The 23,184-nt window shown below is 36.6% G+C and overlaps 1 protein-coding gene across 1 annotated transcript in view; it reads left to right on the forward strand.

Annotated features, from left to right (window-relative positions):
- The window catches only part of LOC134538749 (uncharacterized), a 48,703-nt gene that overhangs the window by 21,806 nt on the left and 3,713 nt on the right, over positions 1–23,184 (forward strand). The gene's annotated exons all lie outside the window — the stretch shown is intronic.

The raw sequence follows: 23,184 nt of genomic DNA on the forward strand, positions 1-23,184 counted from the left end.
TTCAAAGTTAGTGTAGTGTAAATATATCAACAATTTGTTTTATATCATGTAAACGATTCAATAATTCTATATGTTTCTGTTGAAAGTTAAGTTGTGGTAAGTTCAAATTAAGTAAAAATTATGTATTAAGCCAGGATTGAAAGCACTCGGTGAGCGTGGACCACTGAGTGTTGGTGAAACATTACTACATCAGAGACTAACGTTTATATCAAATTTAATGCCTTGAAAGAATTCCAAACAGATATTTACTATTCAATAGTCTTGGGATCCCGAGAGTTAATTTAAATTAATTAGTTTAGTTATTCTAATAATTATAGAACAAGAGATTCAGACTTGGATTTAAATTATGACGCTGGTAAGTCTTTCAGGCGAAAATCAATGTTTTTATAAAAAAAATAATGTTCGTGAAATTCAACAAACGGGAAACGTTCCAAATCGACGACTGGACGGGGACTGAAAAAAAAACCGACCTCAGTGACAGTTATAGCCTCTACAGACGTATTGACTTCCTCGATGACCAGGACTCTGCGACGATCCGCGTGTAGCTGGCTCTCCTGCTCTGGATAGCTGGTAGGTCATTGACTCAGTCCTCCTCTCGTACCGGACTGCTGGGCTGTTCTACTGCTCGGCTCGTGGGCCGCCTCCTTCTTAGTTTGCGCCGTCGAGTCGGTCCTTCTCGCGGACCGGGCTGCTGGGTTGTCCTCCTGCTAGGCTCCCGAGACGTCTTCTTATTAGCTCGTGTCGTCAAAACTGCAGCACCTTTCCTATTTTAACGTGGTTCAGTCGTCGTCGATTGAATAATTGAATTGTCTCTCTCTCAAATCCTCAAGATATTTTAACCGTTCTTCTTCGCGTCGATTAAGGTAACATAATTAGGCAGATCTTCGTTCTAGTATAAAAGTTTCGTTGCATGTTCTTCCGTGAATTTTAGTGTTGAAATCTTCGACGATAATTAACAATTCTTATCAAAACACAATATTTTCAATAAATTTACTTAATTCTTGGTATATATCGATAAATAAATCTTACCGTTACTAAAACAGCTCTTCGATATCTCTTTTAAGTATTAATTCAAATCATACGAAGTTTCCAGTTTGCTGCTAAAATTACGGACGCATATTATCAATGACCGAAAAATGGAACAAACCGAATATTCTAAAAGAATATTTTTACTTGTCCTTGTTTGTAACACGCGATTCTACAATTTTTCTTTAAACAAAAAAAAATCAATGCTTTAACGCAAGAAAAATATAATCAAAATGAATCTCCTATTCTTTACAAATATAGTAATAAACAACAAATTTATTACCTTTTTTAAAAAAACCAGAGATAAGCATACTTCCAGAGACAAAATAACGCTTTAGCTTATTTAAAATTTGTAAAGATTTGCATATCATAAATCAAACAATTTTTTGTTTCGACTTCTGCAACCACCAAAATTGATCAATATAAATATTTCTATAAAGTACAAACGTTGACTTTATAGATTGCCCCTTCTTATAAATGTCTATTATGTGCAGTTTAAACATACATAGAACAAACAGAATGACATTTCTAATACACATAGATAACAGAATCTACATCTTCATTATTATTTATCGTCCACCAAACGAGGTTGTCATATTCCTACATTTACTAAGACTAATGACTAAACTCATAATATCCTAACAAGAATATATTACATACATGTTGCAATAAATAAAAAAAACATACAAAGAATGCTAGGTCAACGTAAGGATATTTTAAACATATGTATAAATCATTCAATATTTTCGGTCACAACAGGTTTGTGATATTCTTTCAGTAGGGTAATGTTGTAATGTCCTATAATCTGCCTGGTGTTAGGGTCTGAGAGTTCATAACAATTATTACGAATGACTTTAGTTATGAGGTATGGTCCGTCGAATAGTAGAAATAACTTCCGGGTAACGTATTGCCAGAACTGGCTGGTTGGATTGGTTCTTTTTAGTACCAGGTCTCCGCAATCGAAAGTAGTTTTTCCGGATAATTTCTGATGCTTCTTTCTCATGTCAGCAGCGGAGGTTAGTTTCGCCCTAACTAACTCCTCGGTTTCCCGTCGTATTTCGTTCAGTTCGTCTTGCTCTTCCTCAGCGACATCATGTTGTAATATTGGTACCATTGTTTCTGGAATGATATTGGACGGTTTCAGTGGCGAGGCGTGAGGTTTACATGAGGGGAAGCAATAACTCCATTCACACATAAACATGATGAGGTTGGGGGGGGGGGGGGGTCTGGGGGCCCTCCGCCGGGAAAATATGGATTTCAAGGTACAAAATGGTGCTATTTAAGTAGTTTTCTTAACTGAACATTGACTATTCCACAGGTAGAAAAATTGACATTTTTTTTAAATACATTATTTTTGAAAAATAATGATTGACTTACATTATTCTGATAGTAAAATACCTACTCTACATTACTTATATACTAAGTGGGAGTGGAGTATCATCGTACGCCCACAAATCCCCCACGCACTGCCAGCCAACAGCCCACGGGAGAGATGCGCGCGCCCCGAGAGACGACCGCCGACTGAAACGCGACATCGCCACCTGCCCTGCCGAACTGTGGCGGACATAGCCGAAGCAGTCGGCGGAAAAATTCCACAGTCTGCTTCGGCCATGTTCGCTCCAGTTCGGCAAGAAAGCGTTACCTTCGTAGCTTCTACCGCGTATTTTTCCAGCCAATCCCCTCCCTGAACCTTTGTACCATGCCACCCCCCCTCCCGAAAGGAAACTACTGCGGCAGCCTTCCTGCTGAAAGCGGTCCTGCCAGCGCTTCTAAACCTAGCAACGCTTCTAAAACAGCATGTTTTTGTGTCAACGAGTTCTTTTTTTATAGCGCACAGCGCACAGTATTGGGTCCCAAGAAGATAGTGTAAAAAATACATACACCTAACTGCACGAGCCAAAGTAAAATACTATTCTGAATAAAATATTTATTTAAAAAATACAATGTCTGGAAACTGCCTGGGCAAGCACTGCTTGCCTTGCTTGCCCTGACGAGACGCCACTGGACGGTTTTCCGGTAAGCACTTCGTATGGCGTGGTGTTGGTAGAACTATGGATGGTATGATTAATAACACATTCAATAAATGGTAATTTAGTCATCCAACTTTGTTGTGCATCATAACAAAACGTGCGTAGCATGTTGTCTAGCGTGCGCATTAGTCTTTCTACCGGGTTACTTTGGGGATGTCTAACCGAAGACATGGTGGGTGTAATATGCATCTCCTTTAATCCTTCTTGCCATATTGAACTGGTAAATTGTGTACCGTGATCTGAAATAACCGCTTCGGGGTGACCCACTTCAGCCTCGAATCTCTTCATTTTCTGAAGGACGACCTTGCCGGAAGCATGTACTATTGGGTAGAGCTTGGCGTACTTAGAGAAAACATCTAAGACTACAAATACATATTTTACTCCTGCAGTTGAGCGAGGTAATGGTCCCAGTAGATCTACCGACAACAATTGCAAAGGTCCTCTAGGAATTATCGGTTGTGTTTCTCCAACTAAGTTGCGTTGTGAATGTTTTGCTTTTTGGCATAGGTCGCACGATCTCGTAATTTTCACTACAATTTTGGGTAAGTTCGGACAGTATAATTTTCTACTTAAGGTAGCGGTCAATTTCTTGGAACCAATGTGGGCACAGTTATGATGTATTTCCCATGCAATATTCTTTACCAATTCTTTAGGTACGACCGGTTTCCATAAATCCTCGAATCGGGAACATAGTTTCTTTTGGTAAAATAAAATACCTTCATTAGAAATGCAATATTTAGTATTGAGTTTATGTTCTGGTACTATGTTTTGAAGTTTTCCCTTAATATTTTGGCAAAATTCATCCCCATTTTGAAGTTGAGCTAAATTTAGGAAAGCATTCCTGATAACATCGTTGTTGGCCATTTGTTCCGCCACTAGATGAGCAACTAAGAATTCTTTCGGGTTACGATGATTCGGTTTTTCGTTTTCCACGACATCCGGTACCCGGCTAAGGTAATCCGCTGCCACATTTTCTTTGCCTTTAATATGGCAAATCTCAATGTCATATTCTTGTATAAGTAGACACCATCGAGTTAGCCTACTACCGAAAATTTTGCCAGTTTTAAGAAATAATAATGATTGATGATCAGTAAGCAGTTTTACATGTTCACCCAACAATAAGTCCCTAAATTTTTGTAAGGCCCATACAATTGCTAAAGTTTCTCGTTCTGTGACTGTATAATTTTTTTCGGCACTATTTAGTGTTCGGCTTGCCATTGCGACTGTTCGTTCTATATCTTCGTCATCGATTTGCGCTAATTTTGCACCTAGCGCATAAGCGGAAGCATCTGTATACAACAAAATAACTCTACCTAGAATAGGGTGATGCAATACTTGTTCTTCAATGAAAATTTTCTTCAAGTCCTCGAATGCTTTCTTTTCTTCATCGCACCACTTCCATGTTTGTCCCTTCTTTAATAAACCGAAAAGTGGTACAGCTATTTTAGCTATCTTATCACTATAATTACGATAAAATCCGATCACGCCAAGAAAAGTTCTCAATTATTTGACGTTCTTTGGTGTTGGAAAGTTAGTAATACTTTGTAATTTTTCGGGTGATGTTTTAATGCCGGTTGGTGTCAAAATATGACCTAAGAAAGGTAATTCTTGGCGACAAAACACAGATTTCTTCAATTTTGCCGTCATGCCAGCGTCACGTAGCTTGGTCAAAACAATGCCGATATGGATAAAGTGTTCTTCCAGGGATGTCGAAGTTATAAGTATGTCATCGACATAAGCACGAGCGAAGTTTTTGCATTCCGGTCCTAATGTTTGGTCTAGACATCTCGTGAATTCAGCCACGGCATTGCATAACCCAAAAGGCATGACTCGAAATATGTACTGGAAATTTTTAAATAAAAAGGACGTGTATTTCCGTGATTCCTTCTTCAATGGAATTTGCCAATACCCGGCTGACAAATCTAAAGTTGTTAGAAATTTTACTCCTTGATATAAGCGTAGAATGTCATTTGTCGGCCGTGGGCTTTCTCGGTCTCGTATGGTAATCTTGTTAATTTCCCGCGCATCCAGACATAGGCGTACGGAACCGTCCTTCTTTCTGACGCACAGGATAGCATTGGTGTATGGGCTAGGAGCTCGTTCAACTACCTTCCAGTCTAACATCAATTGTAAGTATTCTTCAGCTTCACTCAAAAATTTGGCTGGAATCGGGTAGGATTTTCTATGAAATGGCTCGCCTGGTTTCACCTCTATGCTAGCTTGGTATAATTTGTTTAGTCCAGGTTTGTCGGAAAATACGTCTTGGAAATGCTTTAAAACTTGAAATAGTTCCGTTTTCTCCTTGTCGCTAATCAGAGTAATTTCACTCATGGCATTACGCAAATCGTCATCGGTCGCATTTAAATTACTTGCCATGGTAGAGCATATCATAGCATACGAATTTACATCACGAAGTAGTGATACGCAGTTGTCCGTCACTTCCCATTTTTCCGTGGTGGTCGGGTTCTCTAAGCTATCCATAGCCGTAATCATCCATCCTCCGAAATCCATGATAATTTTGTATGTGGTCAAAAAATCGATTCCAAGTATAATTGGTTTTGCCAAACCTTTCACTATCAAAACAGGTACGCGCTTTACGCTACCTAATCCTTCAATTTCTAGCAAAGTCTGTTTATTAATAATGGGACTAGCCCTTGACGTTACTCCTAAAATTTTAATGGTCGGGACAGGCATACGTGGTAATTTGATTCCTGTACTTTCTATCATTTCTATACAATCTTCGCTAATACATGAAACTTCTGCTCCGCTGTCTAGTAGAACCGGTGATTTGACCCCATTTATGCTAAGTGTTATTTCAGGACACAAGGCTTCTTTTGCATTCCCGGCTTCGATGCACGGTTCGCTTAACAGAAAGTCGCGTTCGTTTTCTCTGAATATTACGGTATTTATTCTTTTCGTGATGACTGTGTTCGATTGGTTTTCTAGACAAGGTTCACGGTGATGTTTAGCCCCTTCCAAATTCGTATTAGGGAGTGGTGATAGGAGCTGTGATACGCCCTCCCTGCTTAGTTTTCCTTGCGGTTAACAAGTCCAGGTATCTGGTCAGGTTGCCATGTTGGTGTAATTCGACCAGACCTCTCTGAAGTAGTATGATTTGAGTCCACTCTTTGACTAAAATTAACACCATCATTATTTCGGTTACACTGCCATTTCGTGTCATTATCACAGTTACTTGGAGAAATAAATTGTCGATTATTTTCAACTCGCGATGTTCCTTGCTCGGTGTGGTTTGCAGTCGTTATTGCTTTCTCTGTCGGCTGAAAAATCTGTGCTTCTACTCGATATTGTCCGTGTGATGCATTTCGGTCACATGCGAATCCTTCTTCTATCGGATACGTATTAGTTTTTGGACCTGAACTCCAAACGGCCCCTTCCCGTCGTTGGTTAGGGTATTGTTCCCGGTTGTAATTACCCTGTTGTCTTTGGTTCCCATTAGTATGGTTCGGTTGATTCCAATAATTAAAGTTTCTGTATCGTCCCCTGTATCCTTTATGATACTATTGCTGTCTAGGTTGTTCTACGTTAAAAGCGTTTATGCGAGGTGATCTCTGTTCGTTATTCGTGGCTGTAGGTTTATTTCGCCAATTTTGGTACAATGGTGCGGGTGGATTATTGTTCTTCCGCTCGAACGTCTCCTTATTCACGCTAGTTCGGTCTAGTTTTTCTAGCCTGTCGTAGTTCAGTAACTGTTCCTTAAAATCTACTATTCCGTTGTAATTTCGTCCGCTTAACTGTAACTGATATCTAACGGGTAGCTGTGATAGTATCATCGCTATAAATTCCTCGTCTTCCATGTTGCAGTCCAAATAGCGAGTTCTCTCATACATGTTGTTAATGTGTGCTTCTAGATTCTGGCTTCTTTTAGGTTCAAACTTATCAGAATGCAACTGAATACGTAAATTGCTTTGTATTCTGGTGCTCCAGAATTGTTGTATAAATGCCTTACGGAATGTACTATATTCAGTGATAGAATCTTTCAGTAATTCCCACCAATAGAATGCAGTGTCTTTTAGACAATGGCCAATGCTTTTCATCTTGTCTGTCTCGGATAGGTTAAACGTATTACAATACTCTTCGAACTGGTTAATAAATTTTCTGGGATTTTCTGTGCTTTTTCCGGCAAAACTAGGTACGTTATCTAGCCATTTTCGAGCAGGATGATGCAGGGTCAACATGGAATCAGTAACTAACGGAACATTATTTCTAACTATAGTGACTGGTTCTACACTTATCCCAGTTGAACTAGCTACACTAATGTTTTCGCTTCTGTTGTTATTATTTTCATTGGTGACAGTTGATTTAGTAATATTCAACGCAGTGTTTTGTGTAAATTTCCTCTCAATTTCTTCTACTCGTATTTCTACTCGGTTTACTTTACTTTCTAAATCCTTCTGTACTTGACTGACATTTTCTTTTAATAGCGGTACCGTATTCTCTAGGGTTTCAATCCGCTCGTGTACAACAAAAAAGTTTTGTTCCATGGTCCGTTGTGTTTGTGTAACCTCCGTCCTAATTTTTTCCGTTTCTGCAGTCAAATTATTTAACGTCGTATTCAAGATTCGTACAATATTGTCTAGTCTATTGGCATTCTCCTGTTTTTCGCGTTCCCGTTCCTGTCTTTCGCGTTCACGTTCCTGTTTTTCCTCTTTAGCACTCGAAACATTTGTTCCAGTGTCACGGTTTGGTGTTCATTTTCTGTTCGAGTCGTTTCCTCACCTCGTTGTAACTGTTGGTTATTCGGGACGTTCGTATTGTCATGGAGTTCCGACATCGTTTCTGCTCCTATTTCTCCCGTTTCTAGCCTTTCTTCAGCATTCGTTTCTGAATGTGTGCTACTGTTCTCTTCTAGCGCATTTCCTCTGAGGAAGTATGGTTCTCTATTTTCTCCAAATGGCATATTTTTCGATTTCCAGACTAAATGTGTTCTAACGTTCGTATTCTCCACGTCTCAGTGTAGTAGTCAGTGTGTTTCACCTAAATTCGAGCCTAAACGTTGGGCGCCAGAACTGACGTACCAACGGGTGTGTGAAGCTAAAAAAAAATTGATTATGTTTCTTTAACAAATTTTCACAACCGTCGAGTTCCGTCAGTTTAAAAAAAAAATGAATTCGATGTTCTTGGTTCAAACAGCTAAAATTATCAAGGTAAATCAATGTAACTAGTTTATGTGTCGTAAATAAAAGTAAAATTGCGTCTGTAACTAAAGTAGGTGTATTTTAGACCTAATGTGAGTGCGGCAGAGCCGTTGCTGGGTACAATTATTATTATACATACATTGATCACGTTTTTATCCTACTAGACTATTAACTTATTCTAGAATGCTTGGAATTCTTTGTGTATGTATGTAACAAGTTTATCCAATTCAAAACAAAACAAAAAAACTCATTCAAAGTTAGTGTAGTGTAAATATATCAACAATTTGTTTTATATCATGTAAACGATTCAATAATTCTATATGTTTCTGTTGAAAGTTAAGTTGTGGTAAGTTCAAATTAAGTAAAAATTATGTATTAAGCCAGGATTGAAAGCACTCGGTGAGCGTGGACCACTGAGTGTTGGTGAAACATTACTACATCAGAGACTAACGTTTATATCAAATTTAATGCCTTGAAAGAATTCCAAACAGATATTTACTATTCAATAGTCTTGGGATCCCGAGAGTTAATTTAAATTAATTAGTTTAGTTATTCTAATAATTATAGAACAAGAGATTCAGACTTGGATTTAAATTATGACGCTGGTAAGTCTTTCAGGCGAAAATCAATGTTTTTATAAAAAAAATAATGTTCGTGAAATTCAACAAACGGGAAACGTTCCAAATCGACGACTGGACGGGGACTGAAAAAAAAACCGACCTCAGTGACAGTTATAGCCTCTACAGACGTATTGACTTCCTCGATGACCAGGACTCTGCGACGATCCGCGTGTAGCTGGCTCTCCTGCTCTGGATAGCTGGTAGGTCATTGACTCAGTCCTCCTCTCGTACCGGACTGCTGGGCTGTTCTACTGCTCGGCTCGTGGGCCGCCTCCTTCTTAGTTTGCGCCGTCGAGTCGGTCCTTCTCGCGGACCGGGCTGCTGGGTTGTCCTCCTGCTAGGCTCCCGAGACGTCTTCTTATTAGCTCGTGTCGTCAAAACTGCAGCACCTTTCCTATTTTAACGTGGTTCAGTCGTCGTCGATTGAATAATTGAATTGTCTCTCTCTCAAATCCTCAAGATATTTTAACCGTTCTTCTTCGCGTCGATTAAGGTAACATAATTAGGCAGATCTTCGTTCTAGTATAAAAGTTTCGTTGCATGTTCTTCCGTGAATTTTAGTGTTGAAATCTTCGACGATAATTAACAATTCTTATCAAAACACAATATTTTCAATAAATTTACTTAATTCTTGGTATATATCGATAAATAAATCTTACCGTTACTAAAACAGCTCTTCGATATCTCTTTTAAGTATTAATTCAAATCATACGAAGTTTCCAGTTTGCTGCTAAAATTACGGACGCATATTATCAATGACCGAAAAATGGAACAAACCGAATATTCTAAAAGAATATTTTTACTTGTCCTTGTTTGTAACACGCGATTCTACAATTTTTCTTTAAACAAAAAAAAATCAATGCTTTAACGCAAGAAAAATATAATCAAAATGAATCTCCTATTCTTTACAAATATAGTAATAAACAACAAATTTATTACCTTTTTTAAAAAAACCAAAGATAAGCATACTTCCAGAGACAAAATAACGCTTTAGCTTATTTAAAATTTGTAAAGATTTGCATATCATAAATCAAACAATTTTTTGTTTCGACTTCTGCAACCACCAAAATTGATCAATATAAATATTTCTATAAAGTACAAACGTTGACTTTATAATGGTTTTCCCAAACATTGCTCAAAATTACGTAAATCACGTTTGGTTAAGCGAACGTGTTATATTGGCTGCAAAAAATGTTGATGTGAACGAAATGAATTTTCTGATTCAAGAGAAAATAGCTGGCGAATTGAAGAATTACAAATCAGTTGATTCCGTTACTAATGAATATGAAGTTGTCAATTATCCAACAGAATGTTTAAATTCGCTTGAATTACCCGGCTTACCACCTCATAATCTGCAATTAAAAATCGGATCAGTAATTATTATGTTACGGAACATAAACCAGCCACGTCTGTGTAATGGCACCCGGCTTGCGGTGAAGAAATTATTGAACAATGTCATCGAAGCCACAATTTTGAAAGGGAAGTACAAAGGCGAAGATGTTTTAATCCCACGCATCCCTATGATACCGAACGACATGCCATTCAGCTTTAAGCGTTTACAGTTTCCAGTGCGGCTTGCATTTGCAATGTCAATAAATAAATCGCAAGGGCAGTCGCTAAGTGTATGTGGCATCAACCTAGAAAATCCATGTTTTTCACATGGCCAATTATATGTCGCCTGTTCCCGTGTCTGAAAACCATCAACATTATTTATTTACGCGCCAGAACATAAAACTAAAAATATAGTTTATCAAAAAGCATTAGAGTAGAGAGAAGCAGTGAGGGGTACAGAGACTATTAGTTGATTTATGGAGCGTGCGTGGTATTGAGCTCATTGTTTACTTAAAAATGCCAAGTTGTTCAATAGCAATTTGTAAAAACATTAGTGGAATTATTGAATCCTATGGAATAAACACTATTTTGACAATATATATTTTGTTTTTTATTTAATTAAATTAGTAAGGTCCTTTTCAGTTATAATGATACCAGGGAATTATGGATTCATTTTTATATGGAGGATATTATAGATTCCAGTTCAAATTGAATAGGTACTCATACCTAAGATAGGTCAGCTATACAAAATAAAGTAGTGCATCATTGCTACGCTAAGGCGGTACGAAGTTCGCCGGGTCAGCTAGTAGATTATAAAACAGAAACTGAGAAAACAATCCCGAAATATTTCTGTAAAATATGCTTTATGTTATTCCATTTTTAAATTTTACCATGAATAACTTGTTTTATACGTCTATGTAAAACAAACATTATATTAAAAATTTTAATTTAATGTAAAAAAATCAATTTACGTTAAAAGTAGTAATAAATTAGAGTTTCTGAGTTTCGGTGACGCCTTTGCCCTCTCACCGATGGACTGCCATTGTGATTATACACACGTCTTATATTTACTATAATGTGACTGAAAAACGTTATATAATTAACGTTTATTTTTATTTAATAGTAATGAATAGTATTAAAAATGTATATTATTGTCGAGTATTATTTCTGTGACAAGACAACTTATGTAATTAATGTTGATTACATCGAATCACTGCAAGTCACTTTTGGAGAAATAACTAATATCGTGAAACGAACAAAAATGCTAGCTGATTGTGAGATATGGCATAAAATGAGACGTGTGCGGTTAAAAGTCAGTAATTTTGGCGTTGTTTGTCGCCTGAAAGAATCTATGTCCTGTTCAAATCATGTTAAACAGTTACCTATTTTACACGCCCACGTTTTCGACACTGGCAATGGAGTACGGTGGTCGCAATGAGCATATTGCCATTCAGAGGTTTCAAGCACAAACCGGATTAGTTGTACAGAAGTTTGGTTTATTTTTGGATCTCTAATACGGATATTTCAGTGCTAGCCCTGACGGACTTGACCAAGGGCTCCAAGAAACTGCAATAAGAAAAAGAAAGTTTTTTCCAAGTGTGAATGAAACGGAAGTTTAATTCTTAAACGTTCACACCTTTATTTTTATGAGCTGCAAGGGACTTTAAACATAAATAGCGCTGAGGGCGTACGGTGTTATGGAGAAATTATCGGTACTAAATAGTGGGTGCCACCACGTGAGTGGGCACGTGGACCCGGCGAGAGACTCTAACTCAGGGCGTTACGTGGCCCGTGTGCGGCGAGATATTTGGCCCTCTAGATATTAAATGCGCCGCTCTCGACCCTACCTAAGCCCACTCTCAGCGTCGGGCACGCTTCTACCACGCAGTGGGCTCTCAGGGCGTCCCACATGCCGCCGACCAGGTTGGGGTCCCACGTGGTCCCCCGAACACAAAGACACGTAACACAGATAAATGGTTTATTGTACTCACGATTTATTTCCGTACACGTTCCTTCACTGGTACAACTAAGAAAACGTCCGAGGCACGAATCGGCTTAGAGGAGGCTGACCACGCACGTGGTCGCCGCAAGGCAGCGACACGACCGCCCTCGGCTGGCGGGAGAGAACGACTGGGGTGAGATCATGGTTTGCAGGTGGCAACATGGCGCCCTTCGCGCCGAACACAATTACCGTTACAACACTCTGCGATTCCGTGCCCCGACGAAAGTTAAGTAAATAATAGATTACATTAATAATTATATAAAAATTACTGGCAATTTAAAATACATTAATGTTTACGTAGTTATTAAGAATTATTCTAAAACATTTCTACCCTCGTCCAAGTCCGTGCCTATTCGGGTCCGCCCGGGCAACGTCTATAGTTTTATAATTAATTGTAATATTTAAACTGGAGAAACACATGATTACACTGCAACAAGACACTGGGGCAAGAGAATAAAAGAAAAAGGTTTACAATATTAATTAGCATACTTAGGGGTGCGGCGCACTGCAGCTAGGCGCCCTCTTGCCGGGCTGGAAACACACGCACACACGCACGCACGAGCGGGAGGTTTGAACTGAAACGGTGGTTGGGCGGTGTCATATCGGGCTCAAAGGGGCCGCAGGCCCGGACGACGTCAGCGCGAATACTGTTACTTCATGGTAATGTCTGTTGTTCGTCAGAATTTACAAGTAGAAAGAGTAGAAAGAGATGAGCTCATGCGGGAAACAGAAATGTTGCCGAAACTGACTAGATTTTATCGTAGGTGTTTTCTGTCTGAGCTAGTGGTGCCAAATCAAAGCATAGACAGAGCCATTAGAGAACCAGACTACATTTTGGAAGCTGAAAGAAGCTTGGCAGAGAAACAGCACTCAAGACGTCAAAAACTGACCCAGAAAAAGCAAGGGATAAATGAAAGTAAATATAATTGAAGTAAGATATTTTTGTTCTTTGAAACTCTAGACGATTGCCATAAAATGTTCTGTTGTGTTCAAATTTGTTCTAACATCGAAAACATTAAGTTAAACGAAAGAAAAAAAATTTTTGGGAAGTAACTGTACATGAGTTTTTATAAGGTTATAATTTTATCTGAAGTTTATATTTTAATTCTGTGGAGACATACATTTTAAAATATTGTTTACAGTGAATTCCGAAGAACTGATTATAGTTGTTTATTTTGATTATAGTTATTTGTTTTGTATGTTGTAGTAATATACGTGTCTTTTGGTCTCTATGCTGATATAAACTGTGTTTCTACTATCAGTTATAGCCAATGGTTTTTCTTCTCATTTTTCTATTTTGTATGATATATTATACTGAATGAGTTAATGTCACTATTATTTTGAATTCATTGTAAAATATTAAATACAAAACATGATTTTCAAACCTAATGTATTTTCTTTAACTGTGGTTCACATTTCGCAACAACTTAAGAAGTGGTCATTCTACGTAATAACTATTTGTAGTACCGGTAAATGTAATAATTAATACACGGTTACCATTAGTTGTACAATCATTAGCATTAAACATTATGGCAGAGGGTACATACATTTTTTAAAGAAAAGTTAATCTAATATTGTGTTAATTCTGATTTAGACACATTTTTCACAATACCAATTTTTTGAGCATTGTCATAGCCACATCCTCTGATAAGATCCTTCATAAAGATTAACTCATATCGCTGCATTTACTGATCAATAAAGAAAAATATTTGTAAAATTTACAGCTTTGAAACGTATGGAACCGTATTTATGTTTCAAAAATACATAAAACATTTCTTGTAATTATTTTGATACACTCTCAGCTGATATTAATTGCCTGAAAATAATTTTTAAAAATCAACGCAAACAACTTTAATTATTATGTAATACTTTAGCTGTGAAGTTATATGTGGATGAAAATTATTCAAATTCTGGCAGGTTTCATTAATGTTTTATTATTATGAGGGTTTTTTTTTCTTGCAGCAATTGAATATTAAAAACGTAAATCGGTTTCAGCTAAGAATGCCCTACACTTAACTGAAATTAATGATAAAAACATATAAATACGTTAATGTGTAGTTCTTACTAACTTATAACAAACTACTTTATCTTGGAGAGAAATCAGTTTCGCAAAAAACTTCATTTTCAAAGTAAAGTTATATTTCAATGACACATACAAACACACACACATATATATGTATATATATAATTATTTTTCATGCATTAAGCACAATTTTACTCTACTGAAAATCTCTGTGTGTATTAATAAATGCTGATTGATCATTATTTGCTTGGTAATGGGAAACTAGAAGGAAATATATATTTTTTAATGAGGTTTGGATGGCCACTTCTAGAAAATTGAGAATATGACAAAGTGAATACGAACCTTCGTACACACGTACTGATTTCACGTTACTTCTATGTAGGGACTCGGAAATTTCGTGAATTAATCTGGAATCAGGAGAGAATTAAATGTCTTACATGTGCTCAACCCATGTTTGCTTTTCCTTTGGCTGATTTCTTATTCTAGTTGATCAGCACTACCTGATTTACTTTTTTTTTCTCCTAGTTGGGCATCGCAGAATGGTAGCCAATAACTATCGCCCAAAAATGAACTCGGTGGAACAGTATAAATGTTTTAATACTAGCTTGCGACAAAATTAATGCGCGAAATTTACCTATCTCTATTTATAGGCCTATACAGACTGATAATACTGGCTGTGATTCAATTCGCCAGTAGTATAGGAATGTATGTCCGGGCACAGGCGCCAGGCGCTGGTGCCGGTGCCGGGTCAGTGACCGACTGACCTCTGAAGTCACTGCGGCCATCTTGGACTCAAAAATTCCTTAAAAGTTCTCAAAAATGACTCAAAATGACTCAAAATTTCCCGTTTTCCAGGGAAAAATTCCCGTCTCAAGGGAAAACATACCGTTTTTAGATCTTAAAAATACCAGCGGCTAGAAGTATCCATATTGAGGCTTAAGCATCCATGTCTACAGCTTATTATATAAATTATTTTTATACTACTAATTAACAGATTACTTCAGTTTACAAGTTTACAAGCTAAGAACACATATCCATGAACGATACGGAGTAGGTGCTTGATTTACCTATTGTACTTGCACTTGGCAATTCTTTTATAAACTTAAGTTTTAATACATACTTGTATTAAGTCCTCATTTTTTACATTTCGTTACATTGCCAATGTGTAGCAAGTATATGTATGTATGTACATCGTATTTTATTTCTTACGAAATATTTGTGTCTTGAAATAAATAAATATATTTCAAGAAACGCATCTCGACTAATGTTAAATTTTTTAATAAATGACAAATTGTTTAATATTATGAAAATAGTCCTGCCCTATAACTCGTATATATATATATATATAATTATGTATATATATAAACATAATTCAAACCTTTGGTCACAAGTGTAATATTCGCATACATTATGTGGATAAGTTAAAATATTTTAAATTAAAAAAAAATAGGTTTGTTCATAAAATGAAATGTGTGTGTAGGAAAACCCGCCAGAGTGACGGGGCTTATGTTATGGGACGTGTAAGTGCACGTCATCCTTGAACGTGACATGCAATAGATTTCAGTTTAACTGACCATTGGTTGTAGGATTATAATTTAAAAAAACGTTATCAATGTCGTATTATCAGAATTCATCTCCAAAAAAAATCCTGCTCTATATGATGCCCAATGAAGATTCCTGCTGTCCCAGGCTTCTAGTGCTGAAGCTCTGCTGAGTGGGTGTGCCTCGCCTAACCGTCCGCCCCTAGCTAGGCACGCGCCTGTTCTCCTCAGTGGGACACAGAGCTGGCAACACCGGATGAACACGTGATCCCGCCGGCGCCCCCCTTCCAACCTTCAGCCCACTCGCTGCCACGGTCTTATCTCTGTCTGCGATCTCTCGCTCTCAGCTCCACCCCAGCACTATCTGGTGACCGTGATTCACAACCGCGACCTTGAAGCTTGCCCTTAAGAGCAATTTTATGGCGATGAGAAACTTGCATAAAGTCTTGCAGCTTTCTCTGACTCTCTGCTTTATTAAGGCTAAGATCCTGAGTTTCTCGCGAGCGGGCAAAGACACGCGTAGTTATCTTTGTCCTCAACAGAGCGCATTAGCAGTACTGTTGAACGATGTAGCGACGTGTGGTAAAAGGAGGGGGGTGGGCAAAAGGACGCTGTTCTCAGAATTCTTATCGCCCAGCGGGGTGTCATGTTTACGACCGGTCTGGGAGAGGGGGGTGGGGAAGGGTGTACTCATCCTCGGCTAGCATTAGATTTCCAATCCCTTTGCCTATCTGTCCCTTTCCCATACACCCATCCAAGACTACTCGATCCTCAACAAAGCGCAAGAGAATAAATATTACTATTTTTGGTACATTTCAGTTAGAAACCCGTACGTAACCGAGTGCAACCCAAGGTAATTATAATAAATATTAATTTGGTGCACTACACATATACGATATACAAATTGTATGTTTTACTGCGGTGATTATGTGGCCAAAACTATCAAGATTTGGTCTCTTTTCCAAGAACGCTCGTTCACAGCTAACCGCTACATTCAAATAAGTTGGCCAGTAATGTAGTTTTCCTGCCCCCGTAAAAAATATAATAATAATTTTTAACTGTGTACTACAAAGGTTTTGCGCTCCTACAAATTTTATTTCTTTACACATTTTGTCACAGGTGTGTGCGTATGTGTATTACACAAACAGTTGAACGTTGACCATCTAATAGCATGACGTTATGTTGCAAAGCTGTATTATTTGCTATATTTGATATCTCATTACGACTGTATTTTTCTTTGCAACTATATATACAGGTGAACTTTTTATAATATCGGAGAATATTTGGTAGCTGAATATCTGTCTTCAAAATATTGCAGGTTATTGCATTAATTTTAGTGTTTTAAATGTATTATGTTTTTAAGCATGTATACATGAGGCTAGAGCTAGAAAAATGTTTGGTTTCCGTTTTTAGCTGACCTGCAGCTTATGGCTTTTGATTACACTTCCTTTTTTTATATGTGATGTTTAAAAACGATGTTATTTGTAAATGTCCTGGCATTCGTACTTCTTGTAAAAAAACATAATCATATTTTCGAAAAATAAGCTATCATTTAGTAATTTATTATTGCAATATAAATACGTGTGTATGCCAGTCGCATCTGGCGAAATGAGGAGCTCCTTCACGCTATCCCTACTGGTGACGTCAAGCATCACTGGTAGTTCGTCTTTTATGTATGAACTGGAAGTCAAAGAGGCTCGAAATAAACATCAGTTGTAACTAATAATAATAATTTAATTCTGAAAGGGCCACATACTCGAAGAATCGCCTTCTCTACGCAATCAAACGTGTTGGAAGTAAAATATCTAAGGAGTAGGCTACACGTCATAGGTTGTATAAGAATATTTTGGAGGGAGCTAACCAAAGGATATTTTATCAAGCATACAGATAAAGTAATATTTTAAGAGTAGTAACCCCCCCCCCCCCCCCAACACCACCCACAAACTGACGGATTTATTGACACATCCGTACATAAAAAAACACTGCTCCAGAATCTGCACCTGAATCGTCTTAGTGGGGAAAAGGTGTACATAAATTACGATCACTGACTGAGGTTATACAGAAGGTAATCAACCAGAGTAAGTGATTAGGAACAAGGAATACTAATCCAATAAATATGCCATTGATATAATTTAATGATAATTTTTACTCACGTTTTAGAATTTGATATTGCTGAATAGCAAATTTACATTTTAAAATATTGTAACAATGAAAAATTGTGAACCAATAAATATTTTTTGCTGAGTGTATAATTTGATTATGTCTTAAGACAAATAGAAACTAGATATTATGAGTACAAAATATTTGTAAGTAATAAAAATTTACATAATAAAATACTTACATTAATACAAAATACAAATATTTTTCTTAGATATACAAGTATAACTTCAATTCATTTTTGGCCAACGAACATAAAGTTATGCTTTGGGCCCTGATAATAAATAATACCTACATAATTACATTTTCACTTTTCACCAAAAGTACATGAGGTACAAAAGTCAACAAACCTTAAAACACAATAAAAATATACCCGGTATACATTATATTTTAATACAAACACCAATACAATACTAATTTTAACTGAACATTTTTTGGAGGTATGCATAATTTTATTAAAATTAATCAGAAAGTAATGCAGTTACATGTTTACAACCTTGCGTACTTCATTTGCCTTTGACGAATCCAGATATGTTCAATGTTTAGCCAGCCGAAAAGGATGTTTGGATTTTATTTTTAAACACATGTGAAATTAGTCCTTTCTTTTAACACTTTATCGCTCTCACGTGAATTGAAGGCATCTTACATTATTATTGTACTTTTGTTTTGTAGTAACGATCGGTAGGCTAAATATATACATGTGTTTGTTGAAACTTCGTTTTAAACATCCATAAATTAATTTTGTCAATTTATTTATTGATACCAGTAAAATACAAAATAAATGATATTTATTTTACGACCTCTTAAATTATTTAAATGATATATAAAATATGACCAAATTTTTTTCAAATGAAGACGTATTTTCAACTGGAAGTACGCGAGAATTACACAGATTCATTTACTTGCGTATTGCATAGCATACTTCACGTCCATTTCTGACAGCCTTGCGAAGTCACTTCCAAAGTATCTACAAGTATATTCTTCAGGCGAATTCTGACACGGCATTATAATCTTCCATTATATCTAGAAGACGTGTTCTTACATTTGCTTGGAGTTTTCAATTATTTTTTTGAAATAATAAAGGCAATTTTAAAGTTTAACTCCATTTCAGAAACACGCAATATATTTGGTGGTTCTCTGTAGTGGGTTGGAATTTTATAGGCCAGTGTGTGAGCGAGTGAATTACTTTTTGCATATTCGAGCAATTCAAAACTTAGGCAATAAAGTTTAATTATAACAATTTCACGTAAGCTAGAAAGCTCAAAGGCTGGTAAAACAATAGAATTTTATTTCATATAATTCTAGATCAATTTCATCTAAGTATAACACACCCATTTAAACACATTTTATATACATAATAATTTTACTTCAGCAAGATCTTCGGTTTCTTGTAACACAAATAAAATTACCTAAAAAAATTACTGTACATACTTACAAAAGTTTTTAGATTGTAATATTTGCCAAATAATTTAAATAAATCTAACTGAAAATGTAAGAACACAATATAAAGGTCTTTAAAATTGTATTTTGGAAAATTACCTGAATGTTTATTTGCTAAAGCTCCTCATTTCACTTGTTCAAAAGTATTTACATGTACAGTAGAACTCCAATTATCCGAATTAATGGGGACCGGGACCCATTCGGATAATCAAATATTCGGATAATCGGATTTTTTTTAAAAAAATTGCCATTGGAGAGAATAAAAGCTACGTTTTGATATTGCACTATTTTTTTATTGAATTAAATGAAAGAAACATGAAATTTTCACATGTTTTAAATATAAATAAAATGTACTTATGTACAAGTTTAGAAATAAAAATCATTGTTTTTTAAACATCTCCGTCAATGTAAGCTGTTTTGCGGTCTTCAACCGTTTTCGGGCAGCCAGGTCACGCATTCGCTTGACGGTGAGCAGTTGCAAGTGGTCACACTCGGGCTGACGCTCCATCCACTTCAAAGCAGTCTCGAGGCCGGCAAATGCTTCACTAGCTGATGGTCCAGCGTCTACTTCAACATCAGCAGAAAGTTCTTCTTCCACTTCCACTTCAACATCTTCTCTCACACTTACAACAATTTCATCGTCATTGAGAATTTGAAAACCAGGGTCAGACGTGTCACAAGCCATCCACTCTCCTACATCTTCAGCACTTACTTCTGTACAACCAGGAATTTTTACAATCATTTTTCTTATTTCCTCTAGTGACAACGCATCTTTATCATCATCATCCTCTCCATATTCTTGTTTCTCATTTTCTTCAGATTCTTTTTTTTTGTTCTTCTCAGACGGTAGGCCTTTCAGTTTATTCCACGCACGTCTTAGCGTCAGTGCCGTAACCAAACTCCAAGCTTCCGCTACCATGTAACAGCAGTCCTTTAAATTTATTTTGCTATGATTTGCCAAAACCAATTCTTCATCTTCAGCACCTTCGATCAGCAGTTTTCTCAGCAGTTGCCTTCTGTAATGGCGCTTCATTGTTTCAATAACAGACTGGTCCATGGGTTGCAGCAAACTTGTAACATTGGGAGGCAAAAACGTCGTTTTAAACTGCCCATTCTCTCTTTCCAACAGTTCTGCTGTAGGATGAGTGGGTGCGTTATCAACAATTAAAAGCACCTTACTGCCTTCTTTTCCCACCGATTTTTGGTGCTTTTTCACTTCAGGAATAAACACTTCATCATACCATTCGGTAAACAAAGCTGCAGTCATCCAGGCCTTGGGTTGACTTTTGTAGAAGAGTGGAAGTTTTTTTACGTTTTTAAATGCTCTTGGATTTCTTGATTTTCCTATCAAAAGAAGTGGCAGTTTATGATTTCCAGTGGAGTTGGCACAGTTAAGCACTGTAACACGTTCTTTACTGACCTTATGTCCAGGGGCACTAGATTCCCTTTTAGAAGCCAAAGTGGTTTTTGGTAATGCTTTCCAAACAAGGCCAGTTTCATCGGCATTATAAACAAACTCCGGATCATAGGATTCTGATGCAGTTTTAAACTTTTCAATAAAATTTTCAGCAGCTGCAGAGTCTGCTGAAAGCTTCTCACCAGCCAAATCTAACTCGCGTACACCATGCCTGAATTTAAAATTCCTTAGCCAGCCGTTACTAGCCTTAAAATATGAATAACCAAGCTTTTCTGCTAAGATTTTGGCTTTTTCACAAAGGATTAGACCTGAAATCGGATTTCCCATAGAACGTTGCTGCAAAAACCATTTAAACACGGCATCTTCCAAATTTTTGTTGGTTGCTGTCTTCATTGTTTTCCTGGAGGAACTTCCATCTTCATTTTCAAGCACTGAAACAAAGTTTAAAAGTGTTGACTTACTGTTTTTAATGTCAGAAATTGTTGCTTGTCCAACACCATAAATCTCAGACAACTTCTTACCCGTTACACCTTTATCGAGTTGCTCTATAATTTTCAGTTTGTCCGCTAACGATAGCACAACACGTTTTCTTTTCGAAGCCATGGTATAAAAACAATACAGTACATACGTATTGTACACGCACAAACAAAAGTAAGCCGTAGCGAAAGAGTAGCGTCCTCGAGCAAGGTCAATAGCACACTGGCTAATCAAAACAAACAATGACAGGTGCGCCGTGACTGCAATGCGCCGGAACTTGTCTTAACTTGCCGTTGTGCCTACACACGCGGGGGGAAGTCAGTGTAGGCACAACGGCAAGTTAAGACAAGTCAAGTCAAGACTTGTTTGTGATTCGGATAATCGGCGATTCGGATAGTCGGAGTTCGGATAGTTGGAGTTCTACTGTATACATATGCGTGCGTGTATGCGCGCACTTGGAACTTATGTTTCTTTGATCATTTATAGTTGCAAATAATGTAGCGGAAGTTAAATTGAAAAATATATAATTCTTTCTGGCCAATATTTGTTTACAAACATAATTTTACATTACCCCAGAAGAAAAATTAAAAAAAAGAATCGCCACTGCTTTGTAATTGTGTTTCTAACGAACTTGTGTAACTAACGAAAATGTTTAACTGCTCAAGGTTAGTGATGCAATAAATGCTTGGGTAGTGAAAAATCTATTGTTAAAAACCAAAGGTAATTTTAAATGACTTTTAGTTAACCATTGTTCAACGACAGCATAGAGAGATTGGCCCTTATTTTTGTATCGTTATATACATAACTAAATCATTACGGGAGGAAGTTGCCATAGGCGGCTGGTCCTTCAGTTACTATTTTTTTTTAAACATCTCTATAGAGTTGCAATAGTAACTATTAATATTTTGATCATAACTCATTTATGTAACATTACACCCAGAGGTATAGCCCATTCTACCAGAGCTTAAGTCGAGGTACAAATATAATTAAAGAAACACAATTAAATAAATATAACTAAAGAAATATAATTAAATAAATTTGTAGAAAATCATTGTCATTTTGCAAATAAATTTTTTTTACAATAATTGAAATATTCTAATAAAATCTTAAACATTATTTATTTGTCTTGAATGTACGATTCTTGAATAGAAGTATAAATAATAATTTAATAATTTAAATTGATTTTGGAAGTTATATTATCATATGAAACCATTTTGCTATTATTGTAATACACCGTGATTGCAGGATTCATTCATGTGTTAAGGTAAAGAGTCATATCAAAATACATAATGAAGTCACTAAGATAATATGTGAAATAATGTTGTAATAAAATGTAATGTGCGACGTTCACGTAGATGCCCATAAACGAAACAGGTTAGATATTATAATCATATTTAGCACTTTAGTATTTCCAAAATAAATTTTTTTTTAAGATGCCCAACTATTATAATAAATCTCTATCTACTAAAACAATTCAGTAATTGTAGTTAGATGATTTTAAATAAAAAATATTCTATGAATAAATTTGTCACGACAAGTGAAGCATATTAATAATAATTTACATCACTGAAAAGCTGACAAATATATCAATAGAAATTGTCGACAACGTGAGACGGTTTTCAATTCATTGATTACTATTGCTGATACTAGTGTTGTGTTTTCACCGTTTCGAAGCGATAATATTCCCGCCTGAACTCCTGCGATATTAGAGCCATCTAGTGAGTAAACTCGGAACTAATCGGAGCTCTAGCGGCAAACTGTTGAACTCGTTCCTTTCATCAGAGGCAAGTGACAGTTAAATCACAGTATTTAATACTCAGATTATTTAAATTCTGTACGTTGTATTAAAAAAATTACTAGACAGAATTGTTCATTGTACCTCCTTTAAGTTGTGTGCAAAGTAACAGCCGTGTACCGTTAAAATATATACCTAATATTTAGTTTTGAAAATTTCAAAATTAAA

This window comes from Bacillus rossius, chromosome 14 (genome assembly GCF_032445375.1).
Source record: "Bacillus rossius redtenbacheri isolate Brsri chromosome 14, Brsri_v3, whole genome shotgun sequence".
NCBI classification, from domain to species: Eukaryota; Metazoa; Arthropoda; class Insecta; order Phasmatodea; family Bacillidae; genus Bacillus; species Bacillus rossius.